Here is a 14,872-nt window from a genome sequence, read left to right as displayed (position 1 = left end):
TCCACAGTGCGTGAAATTTCTTTCTTTCTTTTTTTTTTGTGAGAATCAAGTTCTTCATACTAGAAGGTGCCACTGAGATAAGCACACTAATTGGTCAGGCAAGATACAACATGGACCAGATGTAAAACTGTACACAATGCTCAGAACCTATTACAGAACATATATGTATAGCATAAGGCGATGTAAGGCTTGAATTTCAGCTTGAGTCCAAAGAATATTCTCTAATGATAAGGCTAAAGCTGCTTTGCCAAATTTTAATTTTTGAGGAGTCTACTGCATTTAAAAAATAGTAAATCTGCTTGTCAAATTAGTATAACAACTAGGCAGCTGCTGACAATGTTTCTGAGGTCTCAGAAAATGGACAATTCTCTTATTCAGCATCTCCGGGCAAAAACTGCGCTCTGGCAGTGCATTCTTAGTGAACATACGCTACCTGTGAGTTTAGGAAACAGGAGGGGAGGCCAGAAAATGTTGCTTGTTTCATATTATTAATGTGTCTCCTTCCTGCTAAGTTCTGGGGAGCTATCAAAATTCCCGAGAGGGGCATAATTTTGGGCCTATTACTCCCTAGACCCTCCACCCTGTCCATTTCCTGTGGCCCTGAGGACAGCACAGTGATCTGCTTCACCTATGAACTTTTGGTGTAAAACATTTATATACAGGATTGTTCTCTAACTCTTGAGAAGGCAGCGGTCACATCTGCACGTGAAGGATCATGATTGTTCTCAAAACCATCTGTTCAGTCGCCCCAGCTTGGTGGCTCTGTTGCGCAGAGTTGTAGTTGTGATGATGAAGGTGTGCTTGCACCTGTTCCATGGCTTGGCGACACTATCGCAGGTTTAGAAAGGTGAGTGATCTGGCAGGGGTGGGTCAGCACTCCCCGCTGGGGAAGAGATGCTGTCACTGCCATTCTCTCTGCCGCCCACAACCTTAGACTTTATGGTCCCCACTCGGTCTTCAAACGACTTGAAGGTGGCAGAGTTCCTCATGTCTCCGAGCTTCCTGCCAATGGCAGAGCCCATGTTAGACAAGGCAGTAGATGTCTTCTGTCCTGCCTGAGAGAGAGTTTCTTGTGTCTTCCTGTAGAGGTCAGATAGGGTCACTTTCTCATTCCACTCTCCAAGTTTCTCAGAAGTCTTCACATAGGCGTTAGAGACCTGCATGTCATGCCAGCTCTTAGACAGGTTCTGCTTCAGTTCCCCCAAGGCAGACAGGCCCAGCCTCCTTTTCAGCTCTCCACAGTGCCTCTCCTTGGCTGCCAGGAACTGGCGCAGGGTGATTATTTCTTCTTCTACCTTGGCAAGCTCAGTCCTGAGCTCCTCCTCTTCCACCTCTGTCAGACCCTCAAGAGCAGGAGTCTGGGCAGCCACACCTGGGTCAACAGGGACATCAGTCATGAAGTCAGGCAGCTGACCTTTGTTAGGAGAAGGTTGATATCTTGGCCGAGGGAGTCCATGTTCAGTCGGCGGCCTGGCTGCAGTCGACGTCGGAACCAGGCTTGAGGGAGCTACACAAACCAAACAAGCAAGAACCGGAGCCAGTGTATGAAATTTCATGGAGCTCCTGGGTGTTAGGGATTTCTGGTGCAATAGAGAAGCATAAGGAAAGAGAAAGTGGCTTTTATTGAGGACATGGAGAGAATTCCACAACCCAAGGGGGTTTGGCTTTCTCTTCTGACTGGATACAGAGTAGGCAGAGGGTTATATGACCTCTGATTGCAAGTGGTGCATGGGGAAGGCATTGATGACATGCAAGGAACTGATTGGAATTCTCTTTGCACAAGGGAAAGGAAGTTGTAATTAGGGCTTAAGGGGAAGAAGGAGGAAGTGGTTGTCAGGGTAAGTGTTTTTGCTTTGGCCTTCCACCATGTTAGACCACTGCCATAATGTACAATAATTTATACTAGGGCAGGAACTTTTCACTGGGTATGCAGAGCAATGTGAAATTCATCCCCTGCCTCCCCAAGAGCTCCTTGGCATAAATAAAAACAATAATGACTCTTGGAAAGTGCTGTGTAGCCCTGTTCTGGGTAATTCTGGAAGCTGGGGGATCCTGGGGAGGAAAGGGAACCGGTCAGACCATGAGACTGTGGGTGGGTGATGGTAGATAATGGGAGGAGTGTCTATCTGTTGTCCAAGGTACACCAGTTTTTTTTGGTGGTGGGGTGTTCCAGGGATCAAATTCATGATCTTGTGCTTGCCAGACAGGCGCTTATGCCACTGAGCTAAATTCTGAGTCCCCCTAATTTTTTTAAGAGAAAATAATAAAACAAAACTTCAAAACAAGATAATCAGAGGGTAATAATGGTTAATACATTGCATATTATCTTTAAATTAGTTACTCAAAGTACAAGATATCTATATTTAATGTCCAAACAATATTAACACAAACATTTCTTTTCAATCAACTAAGAGAAATTAGTAGTATAACCATCTAAACTTAGATCTCAAGTTGCATCCATTTACCTATAAAAGTCTCAAGTTTATCCTTCTTTATGGGTGAGTAGTGTTTCATTGTATAAAAATAACACATGTTTTTAAATTCATTCTTTGGTTGATGGGCATTTGAGTTGTTTCCAAGATCCCTCTATTACAAATTGTGCTGCTATAAATATGAGTGCACATATATCCCTTTGGTATGATGTTTTTAATGCTTTTGGGAAGTCCCAGAATGGGACCGCCAGTCTCAATTTTTAAAAGAATCTCCTCTCTGATTTCCACAGTGCTTGCACCAGTCTATACTACCACGAGTCGTGGAGAAGGGTCCTTTTCCCCAGAAGTCCCTTTAACATTTGTTATTAGTCGATTTTTTTCTTTCTTTCTTTTTCCTTTTTTTGCCTACTTTTTAAAAATTTTATTTTGAAAGTAGTAAAATAAAACAGATCAAGATAGAATAAAGCCAACTAAGATCATACAGTGAAATTGGTACAGAACTTCACAGCATGTTACCAGGATAACAGTAATAGGTATCACAGTATATTTCATTATCTTTACAATAGTTGTTCTTTTAATCACGTATATCAAAATAAAATGAAATACAGAACATTATAGAACTTATCAAAACAGAATATTGAATAGAGCAGTACCGTTAATCAGAATACAGCAAAACAGTCATAAAAATATTTGCCTTTAAAGAGATGGTAGAAGGAAGTCCCCCTTATTTGCTATGCTCAACCTCCCAGGAGATGCTCAGATTTCTGGTTCCCATTTGCTAATGGGGGACAGGAGAAGGGGGGTAGGGGAAGTGGGATGTTTGACTCTAGGCTGTGCACCAGTAGGTTAACTATTGCTTAGCAGGGAGGCAAGCTGGTTGCTTGGTTTCCCAGCTTTGTAAGTTCCAACATGATGTGGATCTCAGAAGACACTGGTGGTTCTCCCCCTGTAGGGGCCATAGTTTGCCACACTGCAGCCACTTACCAGGGAGGGGAGCTGCTTGCTTGGTTTCCCAGCGTCCTAAGTTCCAACATGGCATGGAACTCAGGAGCTGCTGGTGTTTCTCCCCCTGGAAGGGCCACAGTCTGCCACAATGCTGACGCTTACCAGGAAGGCGAGCTGCTTGCTTGACTTCTCAGTGTCCTAAGTTCCAGCATGGAGTGAATCTCAGGAAACACTGGTGGTTCTCCCCCTGGAAGGGCCGCAGTCTGCCACACCGCTGCTGCTTACCAGGAAGGCGAGCTGCTTGCTTGGTTTCCCAGCATCCTAGTTCCTATTAGTTGATATTTTGATAATAGCCATTCTTTCTGTGGTGAGGTGGAATCAGTGACGTTTTAATCTGCATCTCTTGAATGACCAGTTATATTGAACATTTTTAATATATTTATTTGTTGTTTGTATTTCTTCATCTGAGAAGTGTGGATTCATCTTACGTGCTCATTTTTGGATTGGTATTTAAATTTGGAAGGACATATTTTTTGGGTTCTTTGTATGTTCTTGATAGTAATCCTTTGTCTCAAGTACAGCTAGCAAACATTTATTCCCACATTGTGAGTTGTCTGTTCATTCTGTTGGTGATTTCTCTTGCTGTGCAAAGGCTTTTTAATAAGATGAGATCCCAGTTGTTGATTCTTTATAATAGTTCCTGTGTGATCAGGCTTTTATTCATAAAGTCTTTGCCTATACCAATGTCATCAAGAGTTTTACTTATTCTATTTTCCAGCAGATTCAATGTTTCTGTTTTAATATTTAGATCTTTGATCCTTTCTGAATTTAGTTTAGTGCATGATGAAAGAAATAGGTCTAATTTTAATCTTTAGCATATGTAGAGCCAGTCTTTACAACATCATTTGTTAAAGAGGCTATCTTTCTTCCAGTGAAGGTGTTTGGCACCTTTGTCAAAGATACAATGTCTGGGACTGGAAATATAGCTAAGTGGTATATCACCTGCCTTGCAAGTGTGAGGTCATAAGCTCGATTCCTAGTACAAAAAAGAAAAAAAAAGATAAGTTGTCCAAGTATATCTGGAATTGTTTCTGCATCTTCTAATCTGTTCCATTGATCTTGGGGTCTTTTTTTTTTGCCAGTACCATGCTGGTTTTTTTTAAAGTCACAGTAGTAAATTTTTTAAAAATTTTATTTAAAGAAAGACTAAACAAAACAGAAAATAGATAGAAATAATACATACGTTCAGAGAAAAAATAAACAGTAAGAAATCACTAGTTAATGTTTCCATATTATCACTTTACAAATAGTTGTTCAAGGTACAAGAATGGAACATGTAAAGTGGGAATTCAAACAGCAAGACTGCAAACAATTCTGTTCAACTGTCCAACAAAAAGTTAGTAACATGGTTGTCAATCTCATACACTTAAACATACATGCAGTTATCCATATCTTCATTTATGTTTAGATTAAACAAACTAAAGCAGGTTAAAATCATTTTGAACAAAGAATAATAGTATTGCTGGATTTCACATCATGACACTCCATGATCAGCACTAGGTACTGTAGTGTCTTTTTTAAAAATTTAATTTAAAGAAAGACTAAACAAGACAGAAAACGGGTAGAAATAATACATAATTTTCAAGAAAAAAATAAACAGTAAGGAATCACTAGTTGATGATTACAGATTGTCTTCTTACAAAGAGTTATTTAAGATACTAAAGTGCAAAATATAAAGTGGGGATGCAAACAGTGAGATTGCAACCAGTTCTGTTCAACTATCCAACAAAAACTTGGAAATATGGTTATCAATCCTATACACTTAAACATACATGCAGTTATCCATATCGTCAATTATGTTGAGATTCAACAAACCCAAGCAGGCTAATATCACTCTGGTCAAAGAATAACACTATTGCTGGGTGTCACATTATGACACTTCAGGATCAGCACTGCGTACTTTAGTGTCTCTTTTTCTTCAAAGTATCTGTTCATTTCATCATGTGTCATAAGATCAGTTCTCATAAACTGTTTATAGATTCTACACATGTGTGAGTCTTAGCATGTATTTCTATCCTTTCTATATTAGAGGGAGAAACAAAATAAAGCAAGGAAAAACAAAACATATTCCTATACACACATGAAATGAAATAAACATATAAGACCATTGTACATAGAGTTCTACCATAGTTCCTGTGTTGTCTCTTGTTATCTCCAATAGAATTGGCTATATCATCAGGCATAGTATAATTGTATATATCAGTACATAACAGTATTAATAAAAACAACTATCTGTATAGTATGTGTCTTAGTTACTTTATGCTCGTCGCTCAGACAAAATACCTGAAGCCCAAAGTTGGGAAAGGAAAGGTTTATTTCTTACAGTTTTTGGAGGTTTCAGTCCACACTCAGTTGGCTCCCAGGCAGGCGGGCATGGCTGGGCTGCCTTTCATGGCAGCTGAAAACAGCAAAAAGGAACCGGCAAAGAGCAAGACACACCTTCTTCCTGCCATTACATCATATCCTGGCTTCACCCCTTTGTGGGTGGAGCACTGACACCATCAATGCAAGCACTAGACAATGAACGAATAACAAATGCACAATTCAAACTCATGAGGCCTTGGGGACACAGACATAAACCATGACAGTCCACCCCTGGCCCCCAGGACTCATGTACATCCTTCATACAAAAGGCATTTAGTCTGCCTCCAAGAGTTGCCAAAGTCCTAACAGCTTCAACATTGCTGAAAAGACCAAGTCCAAAGTCTCCTCAAGATCTATGGCAAACTCTTAACTGTAACCCCTGTACAAATGAAACAAGGTTAAACATTTCTGAAATGCAAAGGCACAAGATAAACATTACCATTCCAAAAGTTACAAACAGGGGAATATAAAGTATTGGAAACAAAGCAAGTCCAACATCCAGCAGGGCAAACATTAAGTCCTAGAGTTCCACACTCAGCATCTGAAACAATCTGGTTGTAAGCTCCAAAAGGCTTGGGTGATTCCACCCCCAGGGCACTTCTAGCGATTTCATCTTCTGTAGCTTTTCTCTTAAATCTTCTCTGCTCACTTTTTGCAGCTTTTTTTTTTTAAGTTCTTTATGTGTTCTCGACAGTAATCTTTTGTCTGAGGAACAGCTGGCAAACATTTTCTCCCATTTTATGGCTGTCTCTTCTCTCTGTTGGTGGTTCTCTTTCTATGCAAAAGCATTTCAGTAGGGTGAGATCCTATTTGTTGATTGTTTGTGATAGTTTTTGTGCGATCTGGAACTGTTCATAAAATCTTTGTCTACATCAATGTCTTCAAGAGTTTTACATATTCTATCTTCCAGCAGATTTTTAATGTTTCTGTTTTAATATTAAGATTCTTGATCCAAGGCCAGAGATGTAGCTCAATGTCATAAGCACCTGCCTGACAAGTGTGAGGTTGTGAGTTCAATCTCCAGTATAAAAAAAGGTCTTTGATCCATTCCTATTTTACCTTAGTACATAGTGAAAGATATGGGTCCAATTTTAATCTTTGGCATATGTAGAGCCAGTTTTTCCAGCACTATTCAGTAGAGAGGTTGTCTTTCTTCCAGTGAATGTGCTTGGCACCCTTGTCAAATGTAAGGTGGCTTAGTGTGTCTGGAGTTGTTACTGCATCTTCCAATCTGTTCCATTGATCTTCAAGTCTGTTTTTTTTTTTTTTTTGCCAGTACCACACTTTAAAAAAATCACAATAGGATTAATACTATAATTTCAAGTCAGGGATTGTGATGCCTGTAGGGAGCGGTTTTAAATAGCTGCTGCTGCCCTGCCCCTCCTGCCTGAGGGCATTTTGTGTGTCAGCCTACATTTCCCATGATCCTTCCCTTGCCTGCAATGCACATGACAAGCAAACTTCCTGTTTCAGCCTGCCTACATTACCCATAATCCTCTCCTGCTTACATCATATAACCGAATGTGACGATGACCTATCAGATTAAGCCTTCTTCCTGCCTATGGCCCGCCCCCCACCCTATATAAGTTGTAGCCATTTTAAAAATAAAAGAGACTCGATTGGAATCTCATCCTGTCTCCATCTCTCTTTTCTCTTGTCCTGTCCCCATCCCCGATCCCCTCTCCAGGTTGAGACCCATAGATTGGTCCGCAGGCCGGATCAAGTGGTGACCACGAAGGGACCTCACCTGGCACGAGGGATAACGACGCGGGACCGTTCACAGGAGTAAAGCGCTGGCCAGCGTGACTGATTCAAGGACATTGTTCCTGTGATCTGTGCAGACGGCCACCTTACGTCTCGCCTGAATCACGGTAGGTGAACGGCATCAACATGGGACAAGCACTCAGTGAGCACGAATTGTTCGTGACTGGCCTCAGGGAGGCTCTCAAGATTAGAGGGATTAAGGTTAAGACAAAGGAACTAATAAAATATTTTCAGTTCATACATTCAGTGTGTCCATGGTTCCCCCTAGAGAGTACGATTAATTTAAACAGGTGGAATAGAGTAGGAGATGCTCTTAAGGACTATTATGAAGTTTTTGGTCCAAAAAAGGTTCCTGTAACTGCTTTTTCATATTGGACTTTAATCTCTGAGCTGCTGGCACAACTTCACGCAGATCCCCAGCTCGCGGAGACGCTTGCCCAGGGTGAGGCTGCGTTAGCTGCCTCCCACAATTGTACTCCGCCACCACCGGTCTTATCTAAGGCACCCAGCCCTCCCAGCTCTGTTGTCCTTGAGATCCTGGAGCCTGTTCAAGATGGCGATGTGCCGACACTCCCTTTGTCTGGAGACCACGAGGGTCCTCAAAATGGCGCCGCCACGGCCCCTCCTCCATACCGCCCTATTTACCCTGACCTTTCCAGTGGCCAGAAAGTTGATTGGTCACAATTAGCAGAAGAGGCTGCTCAATACCATTCCCACCGGGATTTATGGCCCTCTTCCCAAGGGCACTTGTGGGTTAATTCTTGGACGCGGCAGCACAGTATTGAAAGGGTTACAAGTTGTTCCAAGAGTCATAGATAACGACTATACTGGCGAAATTGTTGCCATGGTATCCTCTATCTCTGGCCTAGTTTCCATTAGCCAAGGACAACGTATTGCTCAGTTGGTGCTGCTGCCTTTAGTTCAAACTTCTAATGCAGCTGTGGCTTCCTACAGGGGAAATTCTTCCCTTGGATCCTCAGATATATACTGGGCTCAATTCATTTCCAAAGATAAACCCCTTATGTCTTTATTGCTTAATGGGAAAAGTTTCTCAGGGCTCATAGATACAGGTGCTGATGTAACAGTCATTATAAAGGAGGACTGGCCTCCCACATGGCCCTTAGAAACCACTATGACGCATTTACAAGGGATTGGATAATCTAAAAATCCACAACGTAGTGCCAGTCTACTTACCTGGAAAGATAGTGAGAACAATCAGGGGCACATACAGCCCTATATTGTAAAAGGGCTACCCTTTACCTTTGGGGCAGAGATTTGCTAACTCAAATGGGAATGATGATGAGCAGTCCCAATGCTGTAGTCACCAAACAAATGCTCACTCAGGGCTTCCTTCCTAATCAAGGTTTAGGCAAACGAGGCTCAGGCATTAAAGTGCCTATTTCCCCAACTCCAAACCCCTCTAAAGCAGGCCTAGGCCATTTTCAATAGGGGTCATTGACCTTCCTGCGGCCCATGCAAAAGAGATTACTTGGTTATCAGACAAACCTGTTTGGGTCGATCAGTGGCCCCTTACCTCTAAAAAGCTTGCAGCCACACAACAGCTGGTGAAAGACCAGTTAGATACAGGCCACATTGTCCATAATGATTCCCCTTGGAACACACCCATCTTTGTTATTCGAAAAAAGTCAGGGAAATGGAAGCTGCTACAAGACCTTAGGGCAATAAATAAGACCATGGTCTTAATGGGACATCTGCAGCCAGGACTCCCTTCACCCAGTGCCATTCCTCTGGGATTTTTTAAAATTGTCATTGATCTTAAAGATTGCTTTTTTTCTATTCCCTTACATCCAAATCCAAAATACAATCAGCCCAATACAGATCCTGTTACTACTGTTCAAATAACTACAGTAAGTCCCTCAGCCATAATGGTTTCTCAAGCTCCGCTACACCAGGCAGATCATATACCTGCCCCTCAATATTCACATTCTAACCTGTTCAGTTTGATTATAGGAGCATACATGGCTTTAAATCATACCCAACCTGATCTCACCCAATCATGTTGGTTATGCTTGGCTGCTCCTCTCCCATATTATAAAGGAAAGGCCCTCAATTTAACCTTTATCAGTTCTTCTAGCTCATCTGCCTGTAACTGGGACAATCACCACAAGCTGACTCTCCCTGATTGTCGATGTCCGCTCCCGGCCGGCAGGAAGGACACACGACAAAGTCTGGTAGTGGACAACCTTTTCTTTTTATTTTCCTTCTCCGTACAGCCTGCCCTGGGTTCTCCCAGCTGAAGCCTCCTCTGGTCCGCTCCCCGCAGCTCCTTTTGTGCTTCAGTCTGCCCCAAAGCCTCTACCGGTCCGCTCTCCGCGGCTCCTTTTTGGGCTTCTACTTCCGGGCTTCTACCTGGCTTCTACTTCCGCCCAGGGGTGGCACCGGTATATATACGGGTACAGTGTCCAATCATGTTAAAGTAAGCAAGGCAAGCTGATTGGCTAACATCATCAGTTGCCAGGCAGACTATATTGTTGAGCGGGTTGTTTACGCGGTAAGCAGGAAACTAACATATTCGATGGGAGGGGTAATCTACCTCAGGCTTTGTTCTTTACCACAGGCCGCACGTCCGCCGCGCAAGGCGAGCTATCACAGACGCGGCTCCCAACATCTCCCCCTATTTTATTTTTTATGAATGTGCGCATCGTAGCCCTTCCTGGACTGGGTGCAGAGGCTTATGCCCTATGTGTAGGCCCACCGTAGGTCCTTGGCTTAGACCCTGGTTGGCCATGCCATGGTCTGCCAAGGCCCTGAGGCCCTCGTCCTTTTTCTAGGGCCAGGCACAAACTGGACGGAACCTGGATGCACACAAGCTTGCACTCATTTCCTCTCCGTAAAGAAATCCCCTCGGAGAGAAATTTAGACCTGGGCAGCATCTAACAGTCCAGCGGCTTACGTGCAGGATGGGGTAGGGCCTGGCTTAGGTCGAGTCGTGCTGGGGAGGCACGCTCTTACCCGTCATTGACTCACCTACCCTGCTGTGTATTGTCACCTTATGGAGGAGAATGAGGGATGCCCGCCATATCTAGACTCGGTCGTGGGCCAATTGAGCAAGCCATGTATATGCCTGAGGATCTTCTTGTCCATTTCGGGCTACCGCTATTTCTATTCATCTTGTTGGTTGGTCTGTGATGGATCTCCAGTAGGGCAGGTCTGATCTTCAGTCGAGGGCTTTGTTGCCCGTGTCAGTCTCTCCGGTATCCACAGTGGTTCTCGTCCCGGTTCCTGTGGGAAAACACAAACCGCGCCTCGGTTCCAGCTGACCACTGGATCCGGGCCCATCCACTGTCCTGTCAGGACATCTTTCCACTTCACCCACCCTTTATGGTTGGGGGAAGGGTTGCAGTGCTCCACAGCTGGGGAGCGATTATCATTATTTAAATTTAAAAAATTGTGTGTGAATAGTGCCATGGATAATCGTGCCTTTGGGGCCAGGCCTTGGCCTACTCCCCCTTTTTGTTTTTGTAAAATTTCTTTGAGGCTTCTATGAGCCCTCTCAATGATTCCTTGACCTTGGGGATTGTATGGGATACCATGTTTTAATTGAACCTCCATCATTTTGCAGAACTCATTGAAGGCTTTGCCTATATAGGCTGGTCCATTATCAGTTTTTAATATTTTTGGTTTGCCCCATGCGGCCCAAGCTGCCAGGCAATGATTGATCACATTAGACACTTTTTCACCTGTTTCTGCTGTTGCGAATATGACGTGAGAACAGGTGTCTGTGGAAACATGAACATATTTAAGAGTCCCAAACTCCTGTATATGTGTGATGTCCATCTGCCAAACATCACCAGGGATCAAACCTCGAGGGTTTACTCCCATCGGTATGGCAGGTTTGTATGTGGCACAGGAGTCACATAGTCGCACGATATCTCGTGCATCTGCTCTAGAAACATGGAAATGGTTTGCTAGTGTCCTGGCATTAACATGAAACTTATCATGGAAGGCACGGGCTCGCTCGATTGGTGTTAGTAAGGTAAAAATCCATAACGGGCGAGTGGCAGTGTCAGCAGCCGCATTCCCCTGTGCCATAGGCCCTGGCAGGGATGTATGTGCTCTTATGTGGGTGGTGAAGACCTTATGGTGTCTGTTCTGAAGCAATGTCTGGATAGACAGGAACAGTCCAGCCACTGTGGAAGTGGATCTAATTAAACTGGCAGTCTCAAGCACTTGCATAGCATTGACCACATACCTAGAATCGGAGACAATGTTAATGGCTTCTGAGAACCGTTCAAGAATCATTTTAACGATCTGCAGTTCCACCACCTGAGGCTGATCTGGTTTAAATTGTATGGTAACCGGGGGCTTGCCTAGGATCACATAGGCGCCTATCCCCGTCTTGGAGCCATCTGTATATATTGTAGTTGCTGGGACTAATGGCTCAGAGGCAGTAACCTTTGGAAAAATTATAGGGTGCTGAGTGACAAATGACAAGATAGGGTCTTTAGGGTATTGATTGTTTATATCCCCATGGAAAACACATCTCAGAATGGCCCAGGTATCTATGCAGGCAGCCAGGGTCTTGATCTGGCTGGCGGTATAGGGTACTCGGATGGCTTGTGGTCCTGAGCCAAAATGTTGGACAGCTCTATCATGCGCTTCAAGGGCCAATGAAGCGACTGCCTCCGGGTAATGCTCTATGACTTTTGCAGGTGAGACCTTAGGGTGTATCCACAGTAGTGGTCCTTTCTGCCAAATCACCGCTGTAGGCTGTAGACTAGTCTGTAGCAAACAGACATCAAAGGGTCGCCCTGGTTCAATTCTGTGTAAGGTAGCCCCACCTAAGGCTTCCTCCACTCTCTGTAAGGCAGCTCTTGCCTCAGGAGTGAGCCTCCTGTGGGAGGCTATATCTGGGTCTCCCTTCAGAAGGTCGAACAGGGGTTTGAGATCTGAATTTGGTACATGTAAATATGGCCTAATCCAATTAATGTCTCCCAATAGCTTTTGCATGTCATTTAGGGTCCTAACGCCATCCGTCCTAATGGTGACCTTCTGCGGAGAGACTAGCATAGGGGAGATTCTCGCGCCTAAGTAGGTCACCATTTCTCCTCCCTGAATCTTGTCGGGGGCAACATGCAGATTAGCTTGTCTCAGGGCCTCGACCAACTGGCTGAGCATATTATTTAGCATGTCTGGGTCCCTGCCGCTGAGCAAAAGGTCGTCCATGTAATGCATACATCTTATCTTGGGAAAGGATTTTCGTAGGGGGGCCAGTAGGGAATCAAGGTAAATCTGACACATAGTGGGACTGTTGGCCATACCTTGGGGCAACGTTACCCACTCGTATCTGAGATCAGGGCTTTCTTGGTTAATGGTGGGCAAAGTAAAGGCGAACCTATGAGTGTCCTCTGGGTGCAGGGGAATTGAGAAGAAACAGTCTCTAAGGTCTATAACATAAACTGGCCAGGACTGAGGGATGGCTGAGAGAGCTGGCAGCCCCCTCTGGACCGCCCCCAGGGGCTGCATCTGCGCGTTGACCGCCCTTAGATCATGGAGCAGCCTCCACTTGCCAGACTTTTTCTTAATTATAAAAATGGGGGTGTTCCATGGGGAGGTTGACGGCTTAATATGTCCTAATCTAAGTTGTGTACTGACTATTTCTGACAAGGCTAATAGCTTCTCCTTAGGCAGGGGCCACTGAGGTACCCAAACCGGATCATTTGATTTCCAGGTGATTTTGATCGAAGTGGGTAGGAGAGCTTCTTCAGCGGTCCCTAAGAAAAACCCAATCCTTGCCTACCTTTTTTGTTTTCTACTGGTATTGGGGATGTCCGACCCTGCAGGGCATTGCCCAAGCCTTTGCCGGGGGTATATCCCTGGTTCCTGAGTATATCCTTAGCCTGGGGGGAGCAGTTTGACGTAAGCGTGACATCCATCTGAGTGAGGATGTCCCTTCCCCATAGAGACACTGGCAACTGCAACACAAACGGTTGGAAATGGCCCTGATGACCCTCCTCATCGCACCAGAGCAGGGTTGAAGCACTAACCTGAGGAGCTGACACCATCCCCAGGCCCTGCAGCGTGTTATCTGCAGTGTTGGTGGGCCAGTTGGAAGGCCAATCCTTTCTGGAAATAATGGAACGGTCAGCTCCTGTGTCTAGGAGCCCTGTTATATTCTTGCCATTGACCTTAAGTGAGAGCATGGGCCTTTTACCAAGTGTCATATGGAGTCCCTCAAAGACTTCCCCTGAGGAACCGAAACCTTGACTTTCTCTAATTTTCTGCTTTGAGGGAAATCTCTTGTGGAGACTGGGGAGCAGCAAGAGCTGCGCTATCTTGTCTCCTTTATTGATTACCATAGTACCCACAAGAGATTGAACCATAATTTTAATATGTCCTGTGTAGTCTGAGTCTATGACCCCTGGGACTACTGTGAGACCCCGAAGGGCCGTGGAGGATCTCCCGATCACCAGACCCACGGAATTTTCGGGTAACGGTCCCTTAAAGGTGGTTTCAACCACTTGAACACCCATATCAGGCACTAATATAAGTCCTGAGGCGACACTGAGGTCCACACCTGCTGACCCAGGGGTGGCCCTTGTTGAAGGCTGCCACCCTGAGCTGTCCTGTCTCTGGGGCGGGGGCCCGCCTGTGAAGGGGGCCCCCTCTGGCCGTTTTTTGGCTCTCTAGCATCTTGTCCACAAATACGGTTGCCCTGAGCATCAAAGACCGACCTACACTCCTCAGCTTTGTGTGATCCCTTTTTGCATCGCCCACAAACATATGGTTCTTCATTCCTAGGACGAGGCCTAGCATCTGCATTGTTTGGGCAGTGACGTTTAATGTGTCCTGGCTCCCCGCAGGCAAAACACCCTTTAGCCTTACATTCCCCTTCTAACCCGCGAGGTCCCCTCTGCTGTACAGCCGCGGCCAGGAGAGCAGCCACTCCCGAGTTGGAGAGCGGCCCCCCTATCTCTCTGCATATCCTAATCCAGGCGTTGAGGTCCTTGTTCTTATGAGGAGCTATCGCTGCCTTGCACTCCTTTGTACATTGCTCAAAAATCAGCTGTCTTACCAGCGGTTGAGCCACTCCCGGATCAGAAAATATCTTATCGGCAGCATCTTGCATTCGGGCCACAAAGTCAACAAATGGCTCTGTGGTACCCTGAATTATTTTTGAAAGACACAAGGAGGCTGTTCCGGCACCGCTTACCTGCTTCCAGGCGCGGAGCCCTATGGCATTGATTTGTTCATAGACAGCGCCGGGGAATTGAGTCTGATCATCAGCGTGCCGACCTTCTCCCATAAGCATTTCCTTGTTCCACCCCCGGTTTCCCCGATTGGCG

The 14,872-nt window shown here is 44.9% G+C and overlaps 1 pseudogene; it reads right to left on the bottom strand.

Moving 5' to 3' along the window:
- Positions 1-240: 240 nt before the first annotated feature.
- Positions 241-5,862, bottom strand: LOC100716595 (tumor protein D54-like; annotated as a pseudogene).
- Positions 5,863-14,872: the final 9,010 nt, after the last annotated feature.

The sequence above is a fragment of the Cavia porcellus genome, unplaced genomic scaffold (assembly GCF_034190915.1).
Source record: "Cavia porcellus strain 051 isolate PalLab524CR breed Dunkin Hartley unplaced genomic scaffold, mCavPor4.1 scaffold_3, whole genome shotgun sequence".
Lineage (NCBI taxonomy): Eukaryota > Metazoa > Chordata > Mammalia > Rodentia > Caviidae > Cavia > Cavia porcellus.
The sequence above is the reverse complement of the archived record's forward strand: the minus strand, read 5'-3'. Positions and strand labels throughout refer to the sequence as shown.